Source organism: Cervus canadensis, chromosome 5 (assembly GCF_019320065.1).
Source record: "Cervus canadensis isolate Bull #8, Minnesota chromosome 5, ASM1932006v1, whole genome shotgun sequence".
Classification (NCBI taxonomy): Eukaryota; Metazoa; Chordata; class Mammalia; order Artiodactyla; family Cervidae; genus Cervus; species Cervus canadensis.
In genome coordinates this window covers 16,910,432-16,930,739 of record NC_057390.1, presented here as the reverse complement: position 1 = coordinate 16,930,739, position 20,308 = coordinate 16,910,432, and positions in this window count along the sequence as shown.

Sequence of the window (20,308 nt, the reverse complement as noted above, 5' to 3'; positions counted from 1 at the left end):
ATCACGTGAACAAATTCAGGATGATTTAATATATAAGAATAAATGTAGAAGGCCTCAGGGGCCCTTCATCTTTCTTTAAGGCAATATTGATATAATTGAAATTAGAGTCAGCAGGAAGCTAGTGGTGATTTGGGGTTAAAAGCACCATCCCATACTAGGTAATTGATGGGTGTTAGGTCAACTTATTGTCCTGCAGTATTTTACTGGTTGAAAGTGCTGTGGATGAAAGAAATACAGGAAAACTTTGTTACAAATTGTACTTCACATAATTCATAGATAAAATTGTTACAAGGAAACTTTAAAAGTTCCCTGGCTATTCCTAATTTAGTGTTCAAAAGCACTTAGAGGTTATATTGACAATTGAAGGAAAGGATAGGAGGAACCCAATGTTTGGTAGCAGTTTCATAATAAATTCTATTGTCTACTTTATATTTCAGTTAAATTAGTATGACAATATTATAAAGAATGAATAATTGGATGACTTTTCTCGGATTGAAATCTGGGAGAAAATATTGATAGGAAGAAAAGAAGCATCTTTTCAGGTGGTTCCACCACCACATGCAGAATGTCCTAAAATCCTACTATGTTTGAGAAAGAAAAATTTAGAAAAAAGGTATTTCCTAACATTAAATTTCTTTCTTTCTTAATTTAGGTTTTCATAAGTAATACAGATAAAATCTGTTCCAAATCTAACTACTTAACTTTAAAAATGCTTACCTAAAACTCTGTCATAGTTACCTAATTAATGTAAAAGGTTTATTTTCAATGGGTAGATATCAGAATAACTGACTCCAAATTTGCACGTGAAGAAAATGATAGTAAAAGATTTGAATTCTTGGTAGGCTTAGCATTTAAAGTAATAATAACACTTTATGTAAGAAAAAGAAAAAATCTTTTTATACATTTGAGTATTTTTTATAAAATACCAAAGGTGCCATTGATTGAGGAAAGTCTATCATGCATCAAGTGCTTTCTCTATTTTATTTTACATACATTGTTTAATCCCCACAAACTTAGAAAGTGCTGTAATTCCAATTTATAGAACAAAAAAAGGAAAGTATGAAGTTAAGAAAATACTGGTTTACAAAGCAGTTTTTCAATAAGCATTTTTTGAGTACTTGCTGTAAATACACTATCTGGTGGGTGCTATTAGGGCTTCCCTGATGGCTCGCCGGTAAATAACCCACTTGCCAATGCAGGAGACATGAGACATGTTTGATCCCTGGGTCAGGAAGGTCCCCTGGAGGAGAGCATGACAACCCACTCCAGAATTCTTGCCTGGAGAATCCCATGGACAGAGGAGAGCCTGGTGGGCTGCAGTGCATGGGGTCATAAGAGTTGGACACAACTGAAGTGACTTAGCATGCACACGTGGATTAAATGACAACTAAAAACCAATCCTTTTCACTAAGAAATATGGCCACCAAGTTGCACAGCGTGTAGAGCTGGGAAGAATTGAACCGGGTTGTCTATAAGTTGACATCCTTGCTCTTTTATGTAATTTTACACCACTCTCCCTCTACTTACTACTCCTTCCCCCACCCCACCACCAAAAAAAAACTAAAACTCAAAGTGCCTCGTGGAATAACCGAAACCAGACCTAATTCTAAAGAGAGTTTTCCATTTCCAGAGTTTCTACAACAGCATGTGGGATTCCTTGGTTTTGAGAGAACAAAAGGTCAGCAGTAAGGCTAATGAATTGAAAGTCTCCTGTCTCCTTAGATGAGTAGTGTGCAATGGGACTTCTGATAGATGAGAACAAATAGAAGGCATTAAATCATTTGTTCCCTGAGCACACTTTCCAAAATACCTTTCTCATAAGTTCTTAACCTGGTGTTTGCAATTCAAAAGGCATCATGATCTTGTAGACCTTTTCCAATTACAGATCTCATTTTCAGTCCCTGAATCATAAAAACCTCCCTTTTTATTTCCTGAATGATTCTCCTACATCTCCAAACTCTCTGTAAGGTGCCATGTCATCTAAAATGCTATTTTCTTTCTGAAGTAATTTTCTTTGAGATCTCCTGTTAATTTTCTTCCCTTAGCCTGAATTCCATTTATTAAAAGTGTTCCAACAGTGGAAAAGATTTTCTGAAATATCCTGAAGAGGATCATTTTCATATAGATAAAGTGGCTAAAGGAAAGGAAAATAGAAGCCTAGTTCAGTTGCCTTTTGATTAGACTGGCATGTTCTACTTAGTTGTAATCTATTTAACTGCGCTCAACGTTTATATAAATCCAAACACGATAAAATGAGACTAGAATATGGACAATTCTGTTTTAAACAGAACTCTCCATCCAGAAATGTCTTCCCTGTGGGATGTACCATGAGTGTTAAAGTAAAGGAAAACATGCACTAGCATTCATTTCTTGAAAACTCAGTGTGTGTCAGTGTCCTGTTTGTATGTTACCTTTAAAAAATCCTAGGTGAAAAATTTTATTATTATCCCTGTTTATTATTATAATAATAAATTATTTATTATCCCTGTTTCATAAGTGTGGAAAATGGGATGAAAGGGAAGTAGTTAATTTGCCAAATTCTCATAGCTAGGAAGTGATACAATTAATATTTCAGTTCAATATCTCAGTCGTGTCTGACTCTTTGCAACCCCATGAAAGGCCCCACGCCAGTCCTCCCTGTCCATCACCAACACCCAGAGTCCACCCAAACACATGTCCATCGAGCTGGCGATGCCATCCAATCATCTCATCCTCTGTCGTCCCCTTCTCCTCCTGCCCTCAATCTTTCCCAGCATCGGGGTTTCTCAAAGGAGTCAGCTCTTTGCATCTGGTGGCCAAAGTATTGGGGTTTCAGCTTCAGCATCAGTCCCTCCAATGAATACCCAGGACTGATCTCCTTTAGATGGACTGGTTGGATCTCCTTGCAATCCAAGGGACTCTCAAGAGTCTTCCCCAACACCACAGTTCAAAAGCATCAATTATTTAGCACTCAGCTTTCTTTATAGTCCAACTCTCACATCTATACATGACCACTGGAAAAACCATAGCCTTGACTAGATGGACCTTTGTTGGCAAAATAATGTCTCTGTTTTTTAACATGCTGTCTATGTTGGTCATAACTTGCCTTCCAAGGAGTTAGTGTCTTTTAAGTTCATGGTTGCAATCACCATCTGCAGTGATTTTGGAGCCCAGAAAAATAAAGTCAGCCAATGTTTCCACTGTTTCCCCATCTATTTGCCATGAAGTGATGGGACCAGATGCCATGATCTTAGTTTTCTGAATGTTGAGCTTTAAGCCAACATTTTCACTCTCCTCTTTCACTTTCATCAGAGGCTCTGTAGTTCTTCTTCACATTCTGCCATAAGGGTGGTGTCATCTGCATATCTTCTATAGAAATACTCATCATGTGATAATAATTTTTCAAAAAGCAAAGATAATGTGTTTCAGTCACTTATTTCTTAATTTATTCAGGCTATAAATATGATTTAGTCTACAAGTTGGGTATTTTAGAAAGCATTGCCTTGAATTATTAAATTAAATTTAATACTATTTAATCTGTCTCTTACATTTTATAACTTTTAATTGACTATTCATTTTTTAAATTTTGGTTCATCAAAAACGAAATCTTTCCTTTTGAACATATAAAACTGGCCCAGTACTTGCTAACTCTGCATGCAAACACTTCTGATTTATGACCTTAACTACTTAAATGGATCTGGATCACTTAATAAATGCCATTTTTAGATCTAATCACACTTCTGGAAAATAGAATGAAATATAGAAATTTCTACCAAATTTTATTCTCTAATTTAGAAAATGTTTTGACAGCTCTCTTCAAAATGCTATCTTCATAAAGAGAGAAAAAATTCTTATGCCTGGCTTCTACAGACTGTAACTTCTAAAATACAGTAAGTCCCCTAATAGGAATCTTCAAGTTTTGAACTTTCAAAGAAGAGAATGTACACTGGCATGTCCAAACATGTAAGTTAGTTCGTGTGTCTAACATATCTTGTCATATGTGTGCAGCCTCTACAAATGGTTGTGCTTTTGTACACTTTACTGTACAGTACTTTATAGAAGATAGAAGTGCAATATCTTTAGTTCAAGCCTAACTTGAGCTTTTACTCAAGCAAGAGTAAAAGCAGCAGTGTTGTAGCTGGTACCACTAACAAGTACCAGCTCTTGTACTACACTACTGTACTTTCAAGTTACTGCACTATAATATTAAAAAAAATTTATTTATCTTTTGCATTTGCTTTTAATGTGTTATTTGTGTGAAATGTATTATAAACCTATCACAGTACAGTACTATATAGCTGTTTGTATTAGTTAGACTAAATTTCTTGGACTTAACGAACAAAATTGGACTTAATGAACATACTCTCAGAACTCGTCCGCATGTAAGAGACTTACTGTGATGTGAAAATTTACACCAGTAATTTCCTTAGTCAAACTGTGTACTATTGGCATGGTATATTTTTCAGGGGAGTCATTCAGTTCATTTTTGGTTTTAAAATAATAAAGGAAATCATTAATGATCATTCCAACCCATTACATTTTCAAATAACTGCATTGTGATTTGGGACAATTCTGTGTGTTGATAGTAAAAACTTTCCATTTCTTACTCTTTGTCTATACCCAGGTGCCATACACATACATAATATACATAACACACATAACACACATGTGCATACCACAAAAGAATACTTATACATATGTAAACATATATACATTCAGTGATAGCTCATTCCCACTCTATGTACACGTGTTTATAAGCATATATGCATATATGTAAACAATTAAAATTAAATTTAATTGAACCACAAATATGCATTAAACGGGTAAAAATCAACTATACCACAAAGGGGGGGAGAATCAAGACGTAAAAAATATCTTCCATTTAACTATCATAAACCACACCCAGTCACCTCTTGGGTAAGTACATAATGTTCTATGACTTCATCTCTTCCCATTCTCCTGCTCTATAGAAACTTTGGTGTTAGTCTGACACTGGCACTTCCTCTGAAGCCACTGATTGTAAAGTCACATTTCAGCTCTATGAGTAAAATGGAATAAGAGAAAAACTAGAGCTCACAAAACTACAATGATTATAATTTTACAATTTTGGATTCCCTGAACCTGTCTCTGGGAACCGTAATTAATGCAATACATTCGTTAACTTCTCTCAGGGGTAAAAGAAGGACCTAATTGAAATCTTGTAAAGCAGTTTCACAGTGAAATGGAAAGGATATTGGCTTTTATCTCCCAGCCCCACCTTTACATTGTCAATGATTATTAATGTTTCATAAAAATATTATGAATCTTCATGTTAATATCCTTACAGTTGATGAATTTAGATCAATAGTGACAATTGAATCATTAATTAGTAGTGTTTAAGAGAATGCTTTTTCTGGCATGAGAAGCTGAAAAATTAGGATCTGAAATGATTCTACAATTAGTGATAGTCATTTTATAATTCTCAAGAACTTCTGGACCAGTATAGATAAATTTAAGACAAAGAAATCACTTTATATTCTAATAAATAACAAGTTGATTCATAAAATGATGGTACTGACAGCTTAGATAAAATAAGCTAATTCATTCTTTCCCCATAATTGTTGTGTTTCACATCACTCTGTGAACAATGAAGGTATGAGTCTCATTTTTAATAATGAAAGATAGTACCTGTTTTTTCAGCTCTCCCTTCTTCTCCTTCTCTTCTCCTCTTTCCTCCTCCTGTTGCTGCTGTGGCAAAATAAGATAACCTAAATTCTGAGCTCTGTTTAAACTGTCTTTTTGAAGAATCTTTACTTATATTGACTGATTTGCCTACACTCATTTAAATGTCTCATATCCAGTAAGTGCCATCACCAAAGGAAGAGCATTTTATTTTTTTAATTTTTATTTTCTATTTAAATTATTTGTTTATTTTATTTTACAACATTGTATTGGTTTTTCCATATATTGACTTGAATCCGCCATGGGTATACATGTGTTCCCACCCTGAACCCCACTCCCAACTCCCTCCCCATCCCATCCCTCTGGGTCATCCCAGTGCACCAGCCCCAAACATCCTGTATCATGCATCAAACCTAGACTGGCGATTCATTTCACATATGATAATTTACATGTTTCAATGCCATTCTCCCATATCATCCCACCCTCAACCTCTCCCACAGAGTCTAAAAGACTCTTCAATACATCTGTGTCTCTCTTGCTCTGTCGCATACAGGATTATTGTTACCATCTTTCTAAATTCCATATATATGCATTAGTATACTGTATTGGTGTTTTTCTTTCTGGCTTACTTCACTGTGTATAATAGGCTCCAGTTTCATCCACCTCATTAGAACTGATTCAAATGTATTCTTTTTAATGGCTGAGTAATATTCCAGTGTGTATATGTACCACAGCTTTCTTATCCATTCGTCTGCTGATGGGCATCTAGGTTGCTTCCATGTCTTAGCTATTATAAACAGTGCTGTGATTAACATTTGGGGTACACGTGTCTCTTTTAATTCTGGTTTCCTCAGTGTGTATGCCCAGCAGTGGGATTGCTGGGTCATATGGCAGGTCTATTTCCAGTTTTTTTTAAGAAATCTCCACACTGTTCTCCATAGCGGCTGTACAAGTTTGCATTCCCACCAACAGTGTAAGAGGGTTCCCTTTTCTCACATCCTCTCCAGCATTTATTGCTTGTAGACTTTTGGTTAGCAGTCATTCTGACTGGCGTGTAATGGTACCTCATTGTGGTTTTGATTTCCATTTCTCTGATAATGAGTGATGTTGAGCATATTTTCATGTGTTTGTTAGCCATCTGTATGTCTTCTTTGGAGAAATGTCTGCTTAGTTCTTTGGCCCACTGTTTGATTGGGTCATTTATTTTTCTGGAATTGAGCTACAGGAGTTGCTTGTATATTTTTGAGATTAATTCTTTGTCCATTTCTTAGTTTGCTATTATTTTCTCCCATTCTGAAGGTTGTCTTTTCACTTTGCTTATAGTTTCCTTTGCTGTGCAGAAGCTTTTAACTTTAACTAGGTCCCATTTGTTTATTTTTGCTTTTATTTCCAATATTCTGGGAGATGGGTCATACAGGATCCTGCTGTGGTTAATGTCGGAGAGTGTTTTGCCTATGTTTTCCTCTAGGAGTTTTATAGTTTCTGGTCTTACTTTTAGATCTTTAATCTATTTTGAGTTTATTTTTGTGTATGGTGTTAGAAAGTGTTCTAGTTTCATTCTTTTACAAGTGGTTGACCAGTTTTCCCAGCACCACTTGTTAAAGAGATTGTCTTTTCTCCATTGTATATTCTTGCCTCCTTTGTCAAAGATAAGGTGTCCATAGGTGTGTGGGTTTATCTCTAGGCTTTCTATTTTGTTCCATCAATCTATATTTCTGTCTTTGTGCCAGTACCATACTGTCTTGATGACTGTAGCTTTGTAGTAGAGACTGAAGTCGGGCAGGTTGATTCCCCCAGTTCCAGTCTTCTTTCTCAAGATTGCTTTGGCTATTTGATGTTTTTTTGTATTTCCATACAAATTGTGAAATTATTTGTTCTAGTTCTCTGAAAAATACCGTTGGTAGCTTGATAGGGGTTGCATTGAATCTATAGATTCCTTTGGGTAGTATACTCATTTTCACTATATTGATTCTTCCAATCCATGAGCATGGTATATTTTGCCATCTATTTGCATCCTCTTTGATTTCTTTCATCAGTGTTTTATAGTTTTATATATATAGGTCTTTTGTTTCTTTAGGTAGATTTGCTCCTAGGTATTTTATTATTTTCGTTGCAATGGTGGATGGAATTTTTTCCTTAATTTCTCTGTTTTCTCATTGTTAGTGTATAGGAATGCAAGGGATTTTTGCGTGTTAATTTTATATCCTCCAACTTTACTACATTCATTGATTAGCTCTAGTTATTTTCTGGTGGAGTCTTTAGGGTTTTCTATGTAGAGGATCATGTCATCTGCAAACAGTGAGAGTTGTACTTCTTCTTTTCCAATCTGGATTCCTTTTATTTTTTTTTCTGCTCTGATTGCTGTGGCTAAGACTTCCAAAACTATATTGAATAGTAGTCATGAGAGTGGGCACCCTTGTCTTGTTCCTGACTTTAGGGGAAATGCTTTCAATTTTTCACCATTGAGTATAATGTTTGCTGAGGTTTTGTCGTTATATAGCTTTTATTATGTTGAGATATGTTCCTTCTATTCCTGCTTTCTGGAGAATTTTTATCATAAATGGATATTGAATTTTGTCAAAGGCTTTCTCTGCATCTATTGAGAAAATCATATGGTTTTTATTTTTCAATTTGTTAATGTGGTGTATTATATTGATTGATTTGCAGATATTGATGAATCCTTGCATCCCTGGGATGAAGCCCACTTGGTCATGATGTATGATCTTTTTAATATGTTGTTGGATCCTTTTTGCTAGAATATTGTTTTGTTAAGGATTTTTGCATCTATTCATCAGTTCATCAGTGATATTGGTGTATAGTTTTCTTTTCTTTTTTTTTTTTGGTGGCATCTTTGTCAGGTTTTGGTATTAAGGTGATGGTGGCCTCATAGAATGAGTTTGGAGGTTTACCTTCCTCTGCAATTTTCTGGAAGAGTTTGAGTAGGATAGGTGTTAGTTCTTCTCTAAATTTTTGGTAGAATTCAGCTGTGAAGCCGTCTGGTCCTGGGCTTTTGTTTGTTGGAAGATTTCTGATTACAGTTTCAATTTCTGTGCTTGTGATGGGTCTGTTGAGATTTTCTACTTCTTCCTGGTTCAATTTTGGAAAGTTGTACTTTTCTAAGAATTTGTCCATTTCTTCCAAGTTGTCCATTTTATTTTCATACAGATGCTGATAATAGTCTCTTATGATCCTTTGTATTTCTGTGTTGTCTGTTGTGATCTCTCCATTTTCATTTCTAATTTTGTTGATTTTATTTTTCTCCCTTTGTTTCTTGATGAGTCTGGCTAATGGTTTGTCAATTTTATTTACCTTCTCAAAGAACCAGCTTTTGGTTTTGCTCATTTTTGCTATGGTCTCTTTTGCTTCTTTTGCATTTATTTCTGCCCTAATTTTTAAGATTTCATTTCTTCTACTAACCCTGGGGTTCATAATTTCTTCCTTTTCCAGTTGCTTTAGGTGTAGAGTTAATTTATTTGGCTTTTTCTTGTTTCCTGAGGTATGCCTGTATTGCTATGAACCTTCTCCTTAGCTCTGCTTTTACAGTGTCCCATAGGTTTTGGGTTGTTCTCTTTTCATTTTCATTCATTTCTATGAAGACCATTTTAGCAGAGCTCAGAATCATCAAAGGGATTTCATGCAGTTACTCTAAGATTAATTTACTTAACAAGTATTTGCTGAGCATCTACTGTATGCCAATACTATATACTAGATAATCAGACTTCAGTGTATGAGACAGACCAACCATTCTATTCATGGAATTTATTTCTTTATTATTCAGTTTATTCCTAATATCCATACAACTTCTTCTTTGACCTGCAGGTTATTTTAGAGTATGTTTCCAAATATATGGGAATTTTCTAGTCATTTTTTTTTGTTATTGATTTCTAACTTAATTTCATTGTAGTGTTCGCTCTCTGATTTAATGTCTTGATTGATGAGATTTACCCAGAATATGGTCAACTTTGGTAAACATTCCACGTGTTCTTGAGAAGAGTGTTTATTATGCAATTGTATTGATGGGTGCTTAATATATTTCTATTAGGTCATTTATTAGTATTTTTTTTATATTTTCTATATCTTATATCATTTTTTTCTACTTGTTTTATCAGTTATGAGAGAGGCTGATTAACTCCCCTATTGTGAATTTTTGTTTGAGTCTGTCTTTTCAAAAATTTGTTTAATTTGCTATTAAATTTAAAATTATAATCTCCTAGAGAACTTAGGGGATTTTATTCTTATAAAATGTAACTCTTAATTAAACTAATATCTTCTAAATAAGGTCTACTTAACCTGATATAAATATATTAATATAGCTAACCCAGTTTTCTCTTGGTTAGTGGTGCATATTAAGTCTTTCTGTGTTGTGTAACTTATCTGTATCCTATTTTAACTGTGTCTATTATTTGTATTATATTGTTGGATTTTATTTAAACTTAAACCCCTTCTTATCTTTAATTGAGTAGCCTATTTGCATTTGGTACAACTATTACTGTATTGAGTTTAAATCTACTCTTTCATAATTTGCTGTCTTGCCTGAGAAATGCCTCTTTTTATCTCTCTTCTTGTCTTCTTTTATATTGATAACATTTCATTACCCCATTTTTTCTTTCTTTGTTTGATAGTTACTCCATGGGTCACACGAGTTGGACACGACTTAATGACTAAACCACCACCACCACATTATTTGTTTTTACTGTTATTCTATGGTTAGCCTAGAAATTATAAATTTTGACATCAAGTTCTAATAAAAATCCATATTTTAATTGTTTGGTAATCATGATATGATTTATTAACCCATTTAACATCTTAATATAATAGTTTATTACTTATATTAAGCATTTTATTATGTTTTTGTTACATTTTAGAGAATTGGGGGTTTCATATTATATGTAAATAAACTTTTTGAGTGTTGGAAATGGATAAACATAAAATATCTATATTTAAGAATAAATTCACAATACATAAATTGCCACGAAAACCAGGATTAGATCTACTTATCCCCTCTTACTAGAGAACTGTGAGAGGTCATATCGAAAATATGACATTAATTTTCATTTCTTATATGAAAGCTGATTATCCTATCAACATTTCTAAGTAAATAGACACAATCCCAATGAGCTTGAACATTCAATTAAATGATTATAAAGATAATTTTAAAGGTTATTGTAGAAAATAGTATTATGTGGTCATAAGGAATGATTTTTAGAAATGTTCTTAGTTTAAAAAAAAAAAAAAATCTTGTTGTGGTCCGGGCATGGGTTGGAAAAGAATTTCCATACACATGGCAGAATGAAAGAAGAATAAAGTTTATTAGAGTGGGGAGGGGAGAGTCGCTGACAGCACAGCTGGCTGGCTTCCTGATAGTCAGGAAGAGCCAACGTTGAACAGGGGTTCTTGATTCATTTTTATACCCTGCATGTAAGGAACGGGATAGGGGGCTTGCAGGTCATTTGTTGATTGGATGAGGTAGGTATCTTGGAGGGAGCAGGTGGAGAGGAAAGCAAATACCTTCTCCCTATAGGGAAAAGGAGGGGAGCCAGTTATACTGGTCAGGAGGACGTGGAATTCATTAATAGTTACAACATTGAGGATGGGAGAGAAGGTTGATAAGTGTCTGGTTTTTCCATTCCTGCATTCCAAGACCCTGCTTCAGTTTTTTCTGCTCTTGAATTCCAAGACCTTCCTTGGTTTCATCTGATCTGTTGTCCTTGGGTCACAACAAAACTTTGGCAAGAATTTGGTTATAGTTTTCAAGTAGGCTAATAGAAAACTTCCAGAAATGTCACCATGTAATCTGGTGAAAGACTAGAGATCTCTTCAAGAAAATTAGAGATACCAAGGGACTATTTCGTGCAAAGATGGGCTCAATAAAGAACAGAAATTGTAGGGACCTAACAGAAGCAGATAATATTAAGAAGAGGTGGCAAGAATACACAGAAGAACTATACAAAAAAGATCTTCACAACCCAGATAATCAGATGGCGTGATCACTCACCTAGAACCAGACATCCTGGAATGTGAAGTCAAGTGGGTCTTAGGAAGCATCACTATGAACAAAGCCAGTGGAGATGATGGAATTCCAGTTGAGCTATTTCAAATCCTGAAAGATGATGCTGTGAAAGTGCTGCACTCAATATGTCAGCATATTTGGAAAACTCAACAGTGGCCACAGGACCAGAAAAGGTCAGTTTTCATTCCAATCCCAAAGAAAGGCAATCCCAAAGAATGTTCAAACCACCACACAATTGCACTCATCTCACACGCTAGTAAAGTAATGCTCAAAATTCTCCAAGTCAGGCTTGAGCAATATGTGAACCATGAAATTCCAGATGTTCAAGCTGGTTTTAGAAAAGGCAGAGGAACCAGAGATCAAATTGCCAATGTCTGCTGGATCATCAAAAAAGCAAGAGAGTTCCAGAAAAACTATTTCTGCTTCATTGACTATGCCAAAGCCTTTGACTGTGTGGATCACAATAAACTGTGGAAAATTCTGAAAGAGATGGGAATACCAGACCACTTGGTCTGCCTCTTGAGAAACCTGTATGCAGGTCAGGAAGCAACAGTTAGAACTGGACATGGAACAACAGACTGGTTCCAAATAGGAAAAGGAGTACGTCAAGACTGTACATTGTCGTTCTGCTTATTTAACTTATATGCAGAGTACATCATGAGAAATGCTGGGCTGAATGAAGCACAAGCTGGAATCAAGATTGCTGGGAGAAATATCAATAACCTCAGATATGCAGATGACATCACCCTTATGGCAGAAAGTGAAGAAGAACTAAAGGGCTTCTTGATGAAAGTGAAAGAGGAGAGTGAAAAAGTTGGCTTAAAACTCAACATTCAGAAAACTAAGATCATGGCATCTGGCCCCATCATTTCATAGCAAATAGATGGGGAAACGGTGGCTGACTTTATTTTTCTGGGCTCCAAAATCACTGCAGATGGTGACTGCAGCCAAGAAATTAAAAGACCCTTATTCCTAGGAAGGAAGTTATGACCAACTTAGACAGCATATTAAAAAGCAGAGACTTGACTTTGTCAACAAAGTTTCGTCTAGTCAAGGCTATGGTTTTTCTAGTGGTCATGCATAGATGTGAGAGTTGGACTATAAAGAAAGCTGAGTGCCAAATAATTGATGCTTTTAAACTGTGGTGTTGGAGAAGACTCTTGAGAGTCCCTTGGACTGCAAGGAGACCCAACCAGTCCATCCTAAAGGAGATCAGTCCTAGGTGTTCATTGGAAGGACTGATGTTGAAGCTGAAACTCCAATACTTTGGCCACCTGACACAAAGAGCTGACTCATTTGAGAAACTCCGATGCTGGGAAAGATTGAGGACAGCAGGAAAAGGGGACGACAGAGGATGAGATGTTTGGATGGCGTTGCCGACTCAATGGACATGGGTTTGGGTGGACTCTGGGAGCTGGCGATGGACAGGGAGGGAGGCCTGGCGAGCTGCAGTTAATGGGGTCACGAAGAGTCGGACACACTGAGCGACTGAGCTGAACTGAACTGAATTTGGTATACAATTGAGGGTATATTTTTAATTTTTCCAAAAATATTATCTTGATAAAATATTATTTGTGGAGCAAGACAACAGTATACTGTAGCAGATTCTGCTTTTGTCCAGCCTGTGTCCCCTCTACCTCAGGATTTTAGTGTATTTCTGTAGTATTCCAATGGCTACTATCTGAATCTCTTTACCTGAAGCTGAGTCTCTGACTGTTGAAGCTTAAATTGATTTAGTGCAACGCAGATTTGGTATCACAGAGAAGTAATGGCTTACCAAAACAGCTTTCTACCAATAACTGATCTGACTTGGTGTATAAATACTATAAATATCCCAGTTTCCTCACCCATCTGGGGAAATGACTTTGAGATTTCTCCCTCAAAGAGAGAAATCTTTAAGATACTTTAAGCTCCCTCTGCCCAATTAGATAATTTGTTTGACAATGTATCCTTTATCATCTCATTCCCTTTCCAGGTACAATGACTACTTTGTTACTGTGTTTCCTGAAATACCAACTAGTTTACTTGTGAGTACTGTCACTTCAATTATTTTATAGGACTCACCTTCTGGGGGACCAAAATTAAGATAATTGTTACTAGAAGTGGTTTTAGAAAGCAGATCTTCAGGATAAAATTCTTAAATTTGATCATTCACTGGCTAGAGACCTCTAGGACCCCATTACTGGTAGTAAGTAGGTAATAATAGCAAGCCAAATGCTGTAACATTACAATAATCAAGACTCTTACCTGTGGTGAACTAGGAGAAAAGTGAAATGAAATGTACTGGTTTGTATAATATTTTTAGAAATATGGGGCCATAATTATTATAGGGATATTGGGGCTTACTGGTCATTAAGTAATAAAAAGAAACAAACAGTCAAGTCAACTCATGCCATCATCAACACAAAATATGACTAGGCAAGTCACAAGGTTATAGCAGGATTAAAGAGCCTCAGTTCTTGCAAGGTATAAAGAAAACTAAAGTCACATCCTGGTAAGTCTTCTATACTCAAGTCAGAGCCCTGACAAGGAAAGAGTGAGACTTTAACACCTTAGATGAAATACCTAGGAAGACCGTTTCAGAGAACCTTGAGACCTGAGATTTTCCAGAACACTCTAGGCTAGCAGAAATGGCACACTCTTCTTACTAGACAATCACTGAATTTCTTTTTCTGGACACCACGCAAAGACTTCACTTGAGGCAGATGTCCTGTACAATCATGTTTGCTTGCTTGTTTCCTCCTCCAGAGTTGCTCCTAATGCTTTTACACCAGTAATTATAATTATGACTCAGCATGGTCCAAATGGGGAAGTACACCTGTCATATCAATTATCAATGGTTGCATAAAACAGATTACTACAATCTTAGCAGCTCTAAACAACAGGCATATATGTGTGTTCAGTCACTCAGTCGTGTCTGACTCTTTGCGATCCTATGAAGTGTAGCCCACCAGGCTCCTCTGTCCTTGGGAGTTTTTCTGGGCAGGAATAATGAAGTGGGTTTCCACTTCTTCCTCCATGATATCTTCCTGACCGGGGATCAAACCCACATCTCCTGCACTGCAGGCAGATTCGTTACTGCTGAGCCACTGAGGGAAGCCCTCTGTTTGCCAGTCTAGTCATAGTTTAGCTGTATCATCTTCTTTGTTTCTACATGGTTGCTATCAAAGTAACACTGAAGCTAGAGCTTCAATCTCAACTGAGGCTTTATTGAGGAAGAAATTTCTTCCAAGCTCATATAGTTTTTGGAAGCGCTCTGATTTTTTAGGCTGCTGAACCATAGTTTTGTAAGGATATTACCTGGCTTATAAAATAACAACCACACACACACACACTCACATGTTATAAAACCTTAGAAACAAATGATCAAGATGCTTATGTCAAAAAAAACACAAACAAACAAACAAAAAAAAAAGATGCTTATGTCAGCTATCCAAGGTGAAATCACAACCATATACCAGTTTTCAGGGAGTCTATTCCAAAAGAGGCCACATTCTCTTGAGGAATACTCCAAAAAACAAAGCAAGTATAAATAACACCAAATCCCATAATTTTTCCTCAAAGGATCTAGAGAAATTTACCAGGACCTTTTTCTATATATTGAAACCTGGGAGACACAGAGTCTGAACTAACTACATCCTGGGGAAACCAAAGTGTCATCATACACCCTTAGTTAGAATTCAAACACATGGAGGCCAGGAATATTTGCTTTCACTCATCTTATTGTGGATTTAATGGTTCCACAGAGCCCTCACCTCTGAACTGACAGCATCTGTCAGTCCATGAATGCATAATCAGGATGAATATGCATACTGAATTGGTAGAACTCTTGTTCTTATAATCTGACCTGTGGATGTGTGCAATAATGGTAGGAAAATTCAAGTAAAAGCACCCTGAAACTTCCTCCTTTCATGCAAGTTAGTAAATCAAAGCAATATTGCATCCCAGATAGAAGAGCAAAGTGGCAGAGACCTAAACATATATACAGGAGTGATATTATTTATTTTAAGCCTATTTACTTGACCAGTCTGTATTCCTTTCTATTCAAAAAACAAAGAAAAATCAAGCACAGCAAATAATAGAGAGTAACATCCACTTAACCAGGTGTTATTTCAAATTGCAGCTGCTTTGCCAGATGTGTAACTTTACTGGAACAGATCTGTACAGCCTTTAGCACTTGATACACAGTTTTTGATCTAGCAAATGTGCCCTCCCCCAATACTAATCAGGAAAGAGAATTAGAAGCAGTTTACACTTGCTTGGAATCGATGGTCCTATATGCTCAGAGTCTTTCCCCAAAACAGCATTAACCCTACTGATTTTAGCCAAATACAGTGAGAAAAAAAATCATATCATTTGGCTACTATATAAAATGCATAGCTGGCTCTTTATAATAATGTTAATTGGACCCAATAAATAGGAAATACCAAGTACTTTGCATGACATGTGCCCCAGAGAGTGGGAGAAAAACCTATATTATGTAACCTAGACTTATGGAGCTCACAAATAAGGAATCTTTTTTAGAAATCTGGTAACTGATGCATATCAGGGCTTTCCCACCAAAATTAAAGGATAAGTCATTACACCTTGAACCTCTTATGATTATCAAACAGTCACTTTACTTGGTAGGCTGCTATAGATTTTCAGGACAGCACATAAAGACTTAGTAACACTGGTCACATCCATTTATTGGGAGACTCAGAAATCTGTTAGGTTTGAGCGGGTCCAGAGGATTCTGCATTACTCTCAGGCTGTCATATGAGCATCCCAGCAACTCTCTCTATAACAATACATGAAGTTCATGGTGCTGGAATCATCCATCTTAGAAAAGGATATCATGTGGAATCTTTATCACAGAGTATATTTGAAGCAGAGAACTACTAACCATTAGAAAAGCAGCTTCTGACATTTTCTGGACCCTGACAGAGATTGAGAAGCTAGTGTCTATTAAGGGCCAGGACTACAACTGGTACTTTCATCTGAATGGGGAATTATCCACCTATCAAGTAATAAAGTTGTACAGACACAACATAATTTCATATAATGAAAAGAATACATGTATGATTATGTTTGAAGAAGATCAGAGACCATAAGTAATTTACAAAAGAGCTGGACCAGACTATAAGTTGACCTAATGTCTTTGCTCCAACTTCTCTACCTCAGCTCACATTTTAACACGATAGGGAATTCCTTATTCCCAAGTGTGGATATAACACAGTCCAAATTCATGGAAAGGTTGAACTGCTGTAGGCAAATACATTTATGTTAGTCAAAAGCAGACTATCACAGGAATGGCCTCAAAGATTGTACTGTAAGGAAATCCTTCCACCAGGCAGAGCAGATGCCATAGGTCATCCATTTGATGTAAAAGGAGACAAATAAATTCCTGGGCAGAGGCAAATAGCCTGTTTGTTGGTCAAGAACCTGGAGAGAGCAAAACTGGAAAATGGAGATTTAAAGAAAAAATGTACATTTTTCAATAAGAAAGTAAACACAATTCAGGGATCTTTGTGTCTCATGGCACTGCTCACCAAGAATATTCATCACAGAGAAAATAAACAGACAACTGGCCAAATATACACATACAATGGTGATTAGATATTCTCAGACTCAGTCACCCCAGTGTTTGCATAATAATCCCATGAATGGAGTTCCCAGAGTGAGAGAGTGGGAGGCTGTGTATATGACTTTCGTCATGGGTTCCTTGGCATTAAGAAAAACCTAGCCAGTGCTGCAGCAGAATGTATGATCTATGAGCTTAGCTTAGACTGATGCTGACCCCTGGATATTATGGTTCTTCCTGTTAGCTCAATTGGTATCAATTTAATATTTCTTATCTCCTAATTCACCCTTCTCTGACCTGCTCTGAAAAACTGGAACTTAACCCTATTAAGTTTTTATTTGGCCAGCTAATACAATGTTTAGCTTTGTCAACAGGACGTGCTGGAATCACTGCAATACTCTAACAAGAGAGGGACCCCTCTCCTTGGTACTTGTGTACTTTTATTTTCTTATGATGTGGCTCCCAAGAAGTCAGTGTGCCAGAAGTCTGGTGATAAACACCCTCCAATGGTTTCCTGGCAACTTTAAAGGTCTTTCCTTACCAACAGTTCAAGACCTTACCCTCTGGCAAATTTATTCTCCATAATCTGCAGCATATGTATATGGTAGTCACATTTTCTTTACTGGAGTTTGAGTCTTAGCCTGGGTGCTGCTGTCTTTTAAGTTCCCAGTTCCCTTCTGTTCACTCTCGCAGCCCTACACATAGTAGCAAGTCTTTTTTTACTCTCTTTGATAGTTAAAAATGTTTTATATCAAATTTTCCCTATTTAAGTTACTACTATGATTTCTATATCCTGACTGGATCCTGATCAATCCACACGCCATCCCTCAAAGAAACTAACCAAGTACTTTTTGGCTAGTTAGCTACTCTATTTCCTTTTCATGATGGATGGACAATGATTCTCCCTTACTGAGATTCTTACATTTCCCAGATTAAAGTTTGTGTTTCCTCTTTTCCTTGCCTTGGACACAACACTATTGAAAAATTTCACAAGTTCAACAAGGAAGACTCAACTAAAAACTACTGTAATATTTATTTCAAATCTTCAAAGATGATGCTGTTAAAGTGCTGCACTCAATATGCCAGCAAATTTGGAAAACTCAGCAGTGGTCACGGGACTAGAAAAGGTCAGTTTTCATTCCAATCCCAAAGAAAGGCAATGCCAAAGAACACTCAAACTACTGCACAATCGAACTCATCTCACATGCTAGCAAAGTAATGCTCAAAGTTCTCCAAGTCAGGTTTCAACAGTATGTGAACCATGAACTTCCAGATGTTCAAGCTGGATTTAGAAAAGGAAGAGGACCCAGAGACCAAATTGCCAACATCCATTGAATCATCAAAAAAACAAGAGAGTTCCAGAAAAACTTCTGCTTATGTTTCATTGAATGCACCAAAGCCTTTGACTGTATGGATCACCACAAATTGTGGAAAATTCTTAAAGAGAAGGGAATACCACATCACCTGACCTGCCTTTTGAGAAATCTGTATGCCGGTCAAGAAACAATAGTTAGAACTGGACATGGAAAAAGACACTGGTTCCAAATCGGGAAAAGCATATGTCAAGGCTGTATATTGTCACCTTATTTATTTAATTTATATGCAGAGTATGTCATGAGAAATGCTGGGCTGGATGAAGCACAAGCTGGAATCAAGATTGCTGGGAGAAATATCAATAACCTCAGATATGCAGATGACACCACCCTTTTGGCAGAAAGCAAAGAAGAACAAAAGAGCCTCTTGATGAACGTGAAAGAGGAGAGTGAAAAAGTTGGCTTAAAACTCAACATTCAGAAAACTAAGATCATGGCATCTGGTCTGTAAGGTAGTTAGAATAGGAAAAAGAAATCCAGAACAGCAGTGGCTAAAAAACAAAAAAGAGAAAACCCTGCAAAAATATAACAAAGGAAGGTCCGAGGACCAGCATGAGGACCTCAGGTAGAACAAATAGCACTCCTGGCTAGCCCAATTTACATAGGGAAGGCCCAGCGGGAGGAAAAAAAAACATATAAAAAGAGGAGCCAAAGGGCCGAGGGTCTCTCTCTCCCTCGAGCGCGTGCACTCTATTTTTATCTCTCTCTCTTCTCTTCGCATCTTTTGTGTCCACATGCTCTCACGCTTCAAGAATGTATTTTCCTTTTATTTTCTAAATAAAACTGAGCTGCAACACTGGTCTGTCCAAGAGCTATAACACGGTCTGTCTGAGAGCTGTGACATGCCAAGGGCTTTAATGTCCGTTGCTTCAAATTTTTGTTGAGATGAGACAGAACTGAGGAAAATCTCACTCTCTGGACATCTATGGTGCCATGATTTGTATTTAACGTGGCTGTAACAATCTTGGCATGGCCCCCGCAAGGAGGAGGCCAAGCACAGCAGGAGTCCAGCTCTGCGAAAGCTCCCTCAGTAGAAGCTGAATGCAAAGAAAACCCAGTGCAGGGGAAGTGACAAGACTTTGTGCCAAGGATCAGACCATTGAAAACTGTGAGCACAGGTCAGGTATTTAGCAAAATTTTCTGGCAGGTTATGAAGGGGATTTCTTGGCACGTTTTTCTCACTGCTTTTTCCTCCCGCCCTTCAGCTCCTCTCTTGCGGGAGTTGAGCCTGGCTAAAACCCATGATGCCTGGCTTCAGGACCTAATGAAGCTCAGGCTCTGATGTCTCATTGCAAAAATTCAGTGAGAGACACAGTGATAGGTAAGAAGTGGATTTGTTAGGATTCAGAGAGAAGGGTGTGGGTTCTCTGCAGGGTGTGGGCTATTGCAGAGTGCAAATGTTTCTGCCATGGAATGTGTTTGGCTAGGTTTTGTGAGCTGGGTGAATTCATATGCTAATTAATGGGAGGATCATTCCAACCATTGTGGAACCACCCACTCCTCCATCTTTTGACAGTGCCTTGGAGCTGTCCTGTTACCTCTGGGTGTGTCAGTCAGCTTATAGATTGGGGGCTAAGGTTTACTTGAATTTGACTTGTCATCTTGGACCCAATTGATTTTAATCAGTTTATGTTATGCCCTTGTGCTACATCATTCTTTCAAAAGTTGTGCCCGACCTCCTTCCCTCATGTTTCATGCTCTTTTCCTGAGCCCCATCCAGGC